At 30.3% G+C, this 8,174-nt stretch overlaps 1 long non-coding RNA gene across 1 annotated transcript; it reads right to left on the minus strand.

The window, feature by feature from the left end:
- Positions 1-3,006: 3,006 nt before the first annotated feature.
- On the minus strand, positions 3,007-7,557 carry LOC134684033 (uncharacterized). Its single transcript, XR_010101147.1, has 4 exons — positions 7,400-7,557; positions 5,279-5,354; positions 4,525-4,579; positions 3,007-3,161 (listed from the first exon to the last, which is right to left on the minus strand). It is a non-coding gene; the product is annotated as an uncharacterized LOC134684033 (long non-coding RNA).
- Between the last annotated feature and the right edge of the window lie 617 nt (positions 7,558-8,174).

Consider the following 8,174-nt stretch of genomic DNA (forward strand, 5'->3'; position numbering starts at 1 on the left):
ACATGCTCGACCTTGTAAATGCGTGTATTGTATATTTCTATCGTTGGATGTATTATGTTTTAAAAAGGAAAAGAAGGTAAGTACAAATTATTTCGTCACTTACTAATGTATAAGATTTATTATAAGTGTTATTTCAGCTGCAAAATTTTCTTTTTTGGATGATAATGATTTGTCCATAGGTTCAATTAAACTTCCCGGTTCCCGTTTTGCATATGCTATCAATTGACTGGAAGTAAAACTTTTAGACTGATATTTGATTATATTCCTACATTTCCAAATAATCCATTTAACTGTATTCATAATCGTATTAGTTATGACATTGTACTTTTTTTTGTAATCGTACATTCCTAGCATGATAAGTTCTTCGCTCAATGGAATATATACTGTGTTATTTAGTACATTATATGTTTTAAGCGCATCAAAAATGTGTTCCCAAACAACCGTTATAATGTTACAGCTGTGAAAAAGGTGTGTGAGAGTTTCGGTTTCTGTTTTACAAAAATGGCATTTGCCATTATTTGATTTGCCCATTCTAAATAGTTTTTGCTCCGTATAGATAATGTTATGAACAATTTTCCAGCTAATTTGATTTGCTTTCCTAGAGGACATACTTTTATTTATATTTATCCAGATCTTTTCCCACGGTAATTCCGAATTATACTGAATATTCCATTTTATTTGACAGTTTGGAACTATATCTAAATTTAACGAATATTGGATTAATTTCAAAGATATCTCACTTGGGATTACTAATTTATTCTAGTGTCAATTTTATTAAAATCCGTACATGCATAATACTTATTTCTGTTTTTAATTGAGTTTGGAAATTTAAGATAAATAACATCTGTTCACATGCTATATTTTCAACGTGTTTGCATATACAGTAGAATTTAGACAGTTTGTAGGATTATACTTAAAATGATAAAAAAATGTGTTTACATCAATGAACATAATCTATAAAATGCATGTACTTAAAAAAGACTAAAATTTTGGCAAGTCAAAGTTTACTCTTGACAGGTATACAGATGGGTGCAGTCCTAACCTGTACAGCAAGTTAACTTGTCATTTGTCATAACCAGTCATTTGGACTGGTCAAAGTTAACCTGTGACCGGATTTAGGACTGCTCTGACAGTCCTAGGACCAAAATCTAGTTAACTTGAAAAGCGGACCTGGTCCTAGAACTGTTATGTCTGCCAATAAGTTAACTTCGAAACAGTTCCGCTATTCATACAAGTTAACTTTGAACCATTACTGCCGTAAAGTTAACATAAGTTAACTTCGAAACCAGTCCTGTCACAAAGTTAACATAAGTTAACTTTTGCTTTGACATATCCGATCGAAATCAGACCTGTTCCCAAGTTAACTTTTGACTGGTCTGCTCAACACTAAGTTAACTTGAACCCAGGACCGCTCTACATCGATTAAAAAAAAAATCTTTGTTTAGCAGTATAAACATCGAAAATAAAGTAAAATTAATACTTCCGTTATATCAAGAGGATTTAATACAAATATTTGAAAATAAAGTACGCATGAAACGCTGCTTGTAACACAAATTTAGCTGTGACCTGCCAATCTATCAATCAAAAAAGGATCTTGGTCACAATGATATCAGGCATGCCTGAATTAATTTATACTTTTTAATAAAAAAAAGTTTATAAGGTTCTCTTCTTGGAATAGTATGTTAATCATTTATGTCGGTTGATTGATTTTGTTTGCAGTTAAAGGTCAAGTGGCAACTATTTCTTTCAAGGGCACATACACATTGTGTATAATTTTGGGACGTCCCATACATCAATTTATCGGCCAAGACAAATCTCTCGACAAATCTCCCGAGTTTTACCACAGCGTATGTATCCGGAGACTATACGATTTTCGTTAGAATAGTCTGCGGACAATAGAATAGCAATTCCAATGCAATCAAGTTGAATAACAATAAAATATCCACGCATGTATAAATGCATAAAGTTTAGGAAGAACGTAGCAACGTCGACAATGATGTTGATATTCTATGATTATAAGAATATTCTTCCTATGCGTTGGATAACCTTTGTATCCTCTCTCTAATAAAAAAAAACCCTCTCATTGTCTTTAAATTATAATAGCTCTATGTGATTGTATAGCCATTGTTTTATGTATATAAGAATATATAAAATAAAGAAAACGGAATTTTGTTGTATAATGTATAATATCTAGCAGTCTAGCGAGTAAAAAAAAATCGTTCTGGGGAAAAACAATTCGAATGTTGTTGACATATTTAAATCAAAGCTCAAGTCTGATATGAAAACTATTAAACACGATAATATGTTATAAGCAGATCTGTCATAAGGTCTGGTCAATAGCAAACCTGTCCCCAGGACTGGTAAAGCGCAAAATTGTTCACAGGTCTGGTCTGGGACACAGAGTCTTTGGTTTGATCCTGTCGAAGTACAAACAAATAATCCTCCGTAACACGCTAGCACTCGACCCCTAGACCACATGGGCGTTATAATTTATTTGTGAATCACGCTATTGATTTAGTTCCTTTTAAGGCAGTTTAGATCTGCAAGTGCTTGAAACAAATAGTATTTGAAATATTTAAGGAATGACTGTAATGTTTTTTTTCGGTCTATGATGAAATAACATAAAAAATGTGGTGCACACTGAATAACCCACGTTGCGTGTTTTTTAAAAGACTGCATCTTATAAACCACATTTTTATGTCATTTCGAATAGACATATAAAATATTGCAGTTATTTCTTATAATTAAATTCTTAAATTCTATTTTAAACTGGAGTAAAGCATAAAAACGTTGATGAAGTCACGGTCACATGACTAAATCATGTCTACGGGCTGATAAAAAACCGACTTCAGCCAACGAAAAGACGCTTTAGACATGTTACACCCAAACACAAATATTGTGTAATGTCTTTGTTCTCCTCTGTTCCTTTGAATTAACAGAGATATATCAGCTTAACGTATATTTTCAAACAATTAAGTATCAAATAAGATGTTAATTTTAGTTAATTTGTTTTTTTCATTTGTTGAAATTCAAAGGTAACAAAACATGTTCAGATTGTCGCAGCAGTGGTAGGAACTGGTAGCGTTGGTAAAATTGGCGTTGGTAAAGATGGCATTGGAGGAATGTGCGTTGGGAACAATGGTACACCTCTTTTTGTAAGGCTTAAAAAAGAAAGATATAATAATGTATACAGTATAATTGATCTTTTGATAAACTAGTAATAACATCACAGGTTAACGTTCATGGTGTATATTTAGGCATTAGAGAGTGTACAAATAAACTGATTGGCAATGGACAATCACATAATGTCCAGAGTTTTTTTTGTTTTTTTTTCTTTTTAAAACAAAATCTTATAATTTTACATACAAAAAGTCCCCTTTATGCATCCTTGTTTAAAGGTTTTGACATATTTCATTCGAAATATGTTCGTGATAATTTAATAACATATGGTATGATTTTAATTTGGTTCATATTGTTATATTTGTAAACAGTAGCTGTACAAATTTTACGTTTAAATAAGACGTATTTGCTATTTCACGACATGGTACATATACAAAAATTAAACGATATCTTGCATCTGAACGAACAAAGAAAGAATAAAAAAACATAAAGTAAAAAAGTGGAATTTGTTTCGGGACATTAAACACTCGATGATTCACGTGACCATGAGCTTTGTTAGTGTTTATATTTTTTTAATTGATCAGTCTTACTTTTTGTACGTTTTTGTTGAATGCATAAATTAAATCAATGCTTTTAAATTACTTCGGCTAATATATACAAGGTACTTGTAAGTGCTTGTTTATGAGATTATGGTACTTTTTGTATGCTGAATGAATTCGTTCAGTTTGTTAGATTAAGTAAAATTTTATTTGAAAACCATTAATTAGACCAAATCCTGTCATCGACAGTAACATAGCCTTCTGTAACTTATCTACGATATTCAAACAACAGCCCTTGGATGGTGTAAACTTCCCAAAAAAACCGCGTATGGTGTAATGGTGTATGGCATATGGTGCAATGGTGTAAGGTGTATGGTGCTATGGTGTATGGTGTAAGGGGAATGATGTATGAGAAATGGTGTGATTGTGTAACGTGCGATCGGGAATGGTGTGAATGATGGTGTACGACGTTTCATTGGTTGAAAAGGAAGTTCTTTTTATTTTATTTTTTCGAATTGTAAACATTACCAATAATAATTTTAATATTTGAAATTTATTTGCATTATGGGTAATTTCGGATCGTGTAGATGGAATGGGGAATGGTGTATGTTGTAATGTGTAAGGTGTATGATGCAAAGGTGTAACGTGTATGGTATAATGGTACAAGGTGTATGGTGTAATGGTGTATGGTGTAATGATGTAATGGTGTATGGTGTTATTGGGAATTTTACACCATTCAAGGACTGTAAATATGCTAATGTTCTACCTTTTGTCCCACATATATCTTTTTTTCTTGTAAAGCTATTTTTCATTTTGCGCTAAAACAATAAAATAACATGATGCTTTTGTTTTAAATTTTACTCACATTCGAATAAATCCAGTTTCCCTCTGTACACTTTCAGCTACCTTGTTCGCTGAAACTAAAAAAAAAAAAGAAAGTATCTCTGTTTATTATACATGTATTGAAAATGTCTGACGTTTACCTATAACAAAAAGACGCATTATAAAAGTGGTACAAACATAAAAACATTGACATACACCTTACACAGTCATAATGGAATTTAACCAAATGGATGTACTATTCTCATTTTCGCGTAACAAACAAAAATTAATGCCCAATAGTTATTTGTAATAAATCAAGGTATGTCTATGTCTTTATTTATATACATTATTGTTGTATATGAATCGCTTGCATGATGCAAACTTAGACAACGTACATAGTTTAATGGTGTATAAGGTAAGGTACTTTATAACATGTAGTATATGAAGAACTGATTTTTTATTTTAAACATTAATTTAAAGTATTGTGATACAAACTCGCTTTTTAAAATATATATATATGGGTCTTTTCGAATGGTTTAGATATAATTTGTAGGTGTACATGTATGGTGCAAAGGTGTAAGGTGTATGGTGTAATGACACAGGGTATATGGTATAATGTTGTATTGTGAATGGTGTAATGGTGTATGGTGAATAATGTAATGGTGAATGGTGTAATAGTGTATGATATTAGTGGGAAGTTTACATTATACTTTTTTGTGTCTTCCTCAATCAAAACAATTAAAATCACTTAAGCAAACAAAAATAATGCATATATAAATGGTGATGTTATATTGTACCTTCGACGGAAACAAACAGCAGGCAGGTGATTAAACAAACAGAAAACTTCATCTTTATTTTCTTCTCTGCTACAGACTACAATACATGTACTAATTTTTAAAATAATTTATTTTGTGTTTTGGACTCATTGTTAGGAATACAAAGATGTATTGAGATTTATATAAAGCCGGTATTTATACAAACGATTGCGAACCCTGACTTACCGTATACCTTTTGCAAATGCTCCTCTTGCTCACACTTTGTTGGCAATATAATGAAAATATATGAAACTGTCACACTAGTGAGATAAGGCTAGCTATAAAACAAGGTCGTATCTACCATTTTCTACATCTTGTTAAGTTCAATTTTCTAATAAAGCTAAACTAAAACATGTTTGCATCAATACATAAAAAAGCAAATATACAGAAGGTGTAATATTCCATTTTGATTAAGGAATAGTGATGCTAACACACAAATAATGTTAAACATTTCTACCAACTACCAAAAATGATATCTAAAGATTCCTGCAATAGCAAGTACATTTACAGGAAAATGTGGCGTCTTTTCTTTTGAAAAACTTCATTAGATACCAGTTCAAATATATCATCTGACTCATTTACTACAAAAGTCTACAAGTCTTGATTTGCAAGAGCTTTTACTCGACCTCCTCCAAAAGTGTGACTTATGTCTAAATGTTTCTTAACAGATTCTCATTTATATTAGATTTGTACGAAATTTACTCGACATATTCTCGACATTTTCTATATGGTCTTAACATTTCTTGACAACTTCTTGACATCTGAATACTGTCTTGAAATTTTATTGACACGTTCTCGACATTCTTATTTTTTCATGGAATGGCTTGACATATTCTGAACATTTTGAATTTTACTTGACAATTCTGAGTTTTACAAATCATGACCAATATTCATGATATAACTTTAATCTTTATTTCTATATTTCTATATACATGATATAATATACTATAAATAAATAAAATAATTGAAAATTTGGTTATATAAATACTTTTACAAATACAAATATGGCTATGAAATCTAAAGTATTTATAGTACAAATGTGGGTATGTTGATATACATGATTATTGTATAAAACAATTAAAATATGGGTTTTTAAATAATTACAAGTTTTGATTCCTAATTCTTATTAATAATTATTAAATGATTAAGACCAATTTTACTGTAGACATGTTTGATGCTTTATTCATAATACTCAATATTAATATATTGACACCAATATTATCGTACCAAAATGTCATTGCTTTTGTGGTCAGATATAGCAATGTTATAAAGGGTAGATTTTCAGCGAATTGGGAAACGTATCATAGCGATAATAGCAATGGATGCTTCGAAGTCGAAACTAAATCAAATAATTTCTATAGAAAAATTGTTATAACTCATAATAGAGCTCACCATTTCAATAAAAGCAGTACACAGAAAAAGAACACACATTTATTTATAAATCATCAATTGCAGACAAATGACAACACCAAATGTTCTATGCAGAAGACTACAGCTAAACAGATAATTGTGTTCTTGTAGACAAATGATAGGTGTGTTTGGATCTGGAACCACTTGCAACATTTGCTCTATTAAAATCGTAGGAAAACGTAATCGGTATTGTATAAATAAATTATAGGGTCAATGTAAATATTTTGTTTAAATTAAATGAAATTAAACGAGCCAAATTTATTTTAGTGAATGTGTTGGGTACCACCTTAATACTAAGAAATATTTTTTCCTTGCTTTGTTGTTATTGTACCTTTGTCAATATCATCTACCTACAGCAGTAAGGGAAACACCTTATTTAAAAAATCGACGAGATAAAGATCATTATAATAGATCACATGTCAACATTCTATTCCAGGGTAAGGCTTAAATAATTTCAAAGAATGACGACCTTTACTTTTAATATCCCTCTCGGATAATCAATCTTCCTAATATCGCTATTAAAATGGAACCATGCATATCTTATACTCTAACTATATATATTTTATTTTAACAAGTGTCAATTTTTTTATTCCCTTAGAACGTAGACTTTAACTTTATGAATATTAAAAAAACTAAAACATACACATTTTCTAAAAGATAAATACTTAAGTCAAACATTGAAGTTAAACTTACTAGTTAGATTGTTCAGATGTAGTTTAAATATCCAAATCCGGACCTTCGAGTCTGCTCAACAAGAAAACAAACACCACCAGATTTCAATGATATAGATTAAAATAGAAAAAAGGAATTTACACAACCTAAAAACGTTACAATACTTTAAGAATTAAACTAAGTTGGAATCGTTCTTAAGATAATTTTGTTGTTTTCTACCTTTTATATACAATTTAATTAAAAAAACAAATTCACGTAATTTATTAGATGTGCTTATTACACAAGTCACACCTCTTGTGACTAATGAACATTCATATTTTCCTATTTTCATGCTACTTTGATAAACAAATAATTTGAATAACTACATGTATCATGAGCATGTTTAGATATGAATGACAGCTAAATTCACAGTAATGAAAGACAATTTGCAGCTGTTATATATGTTTCGTCAAATTGCATTGACCGTAAATTCATTTGTGATATAAAATTATTGACCGTATATCCCGTTGTTTATAACGTTGACGATGCGTTTTTGTGGAGTTTTATTTATGACGTCAATAAAACATATAATGTGTGAAATTGTTACGTCGTCCGATTCGATTTTACAAAATAGTGTTTTATCCTAAATATGTTATTTTGGAAATAGTTATAGGAGTTGTTATATATAAAAAAAAACATAGGTTGACTCGAAACAAAAATTATATTTGTACTCGGCTGAATACAGAATACAAATGATTGGCATAACACGCTTTCTATCTGTTTGTAAGTCATGTAAAACATAGTTGATATTTCGAGA

The sequence above is a fragment of the Mytilus trossulus genome, chromosome 9, assembly GCF_036588685.1.
Source record: "Mytilus trossulus isolate FHL-02 chromosome 9, PNRI_Mtr1.1.1.hap1, whole genome shotgun sequence".
In the NCBI taxonomy this organism is placed as follows: Eukaryota; Metazoa; Mollusca; class Bivalvia; order Mytilida; family Mytilidae; genus Mytilus; species Mytilus trossulus.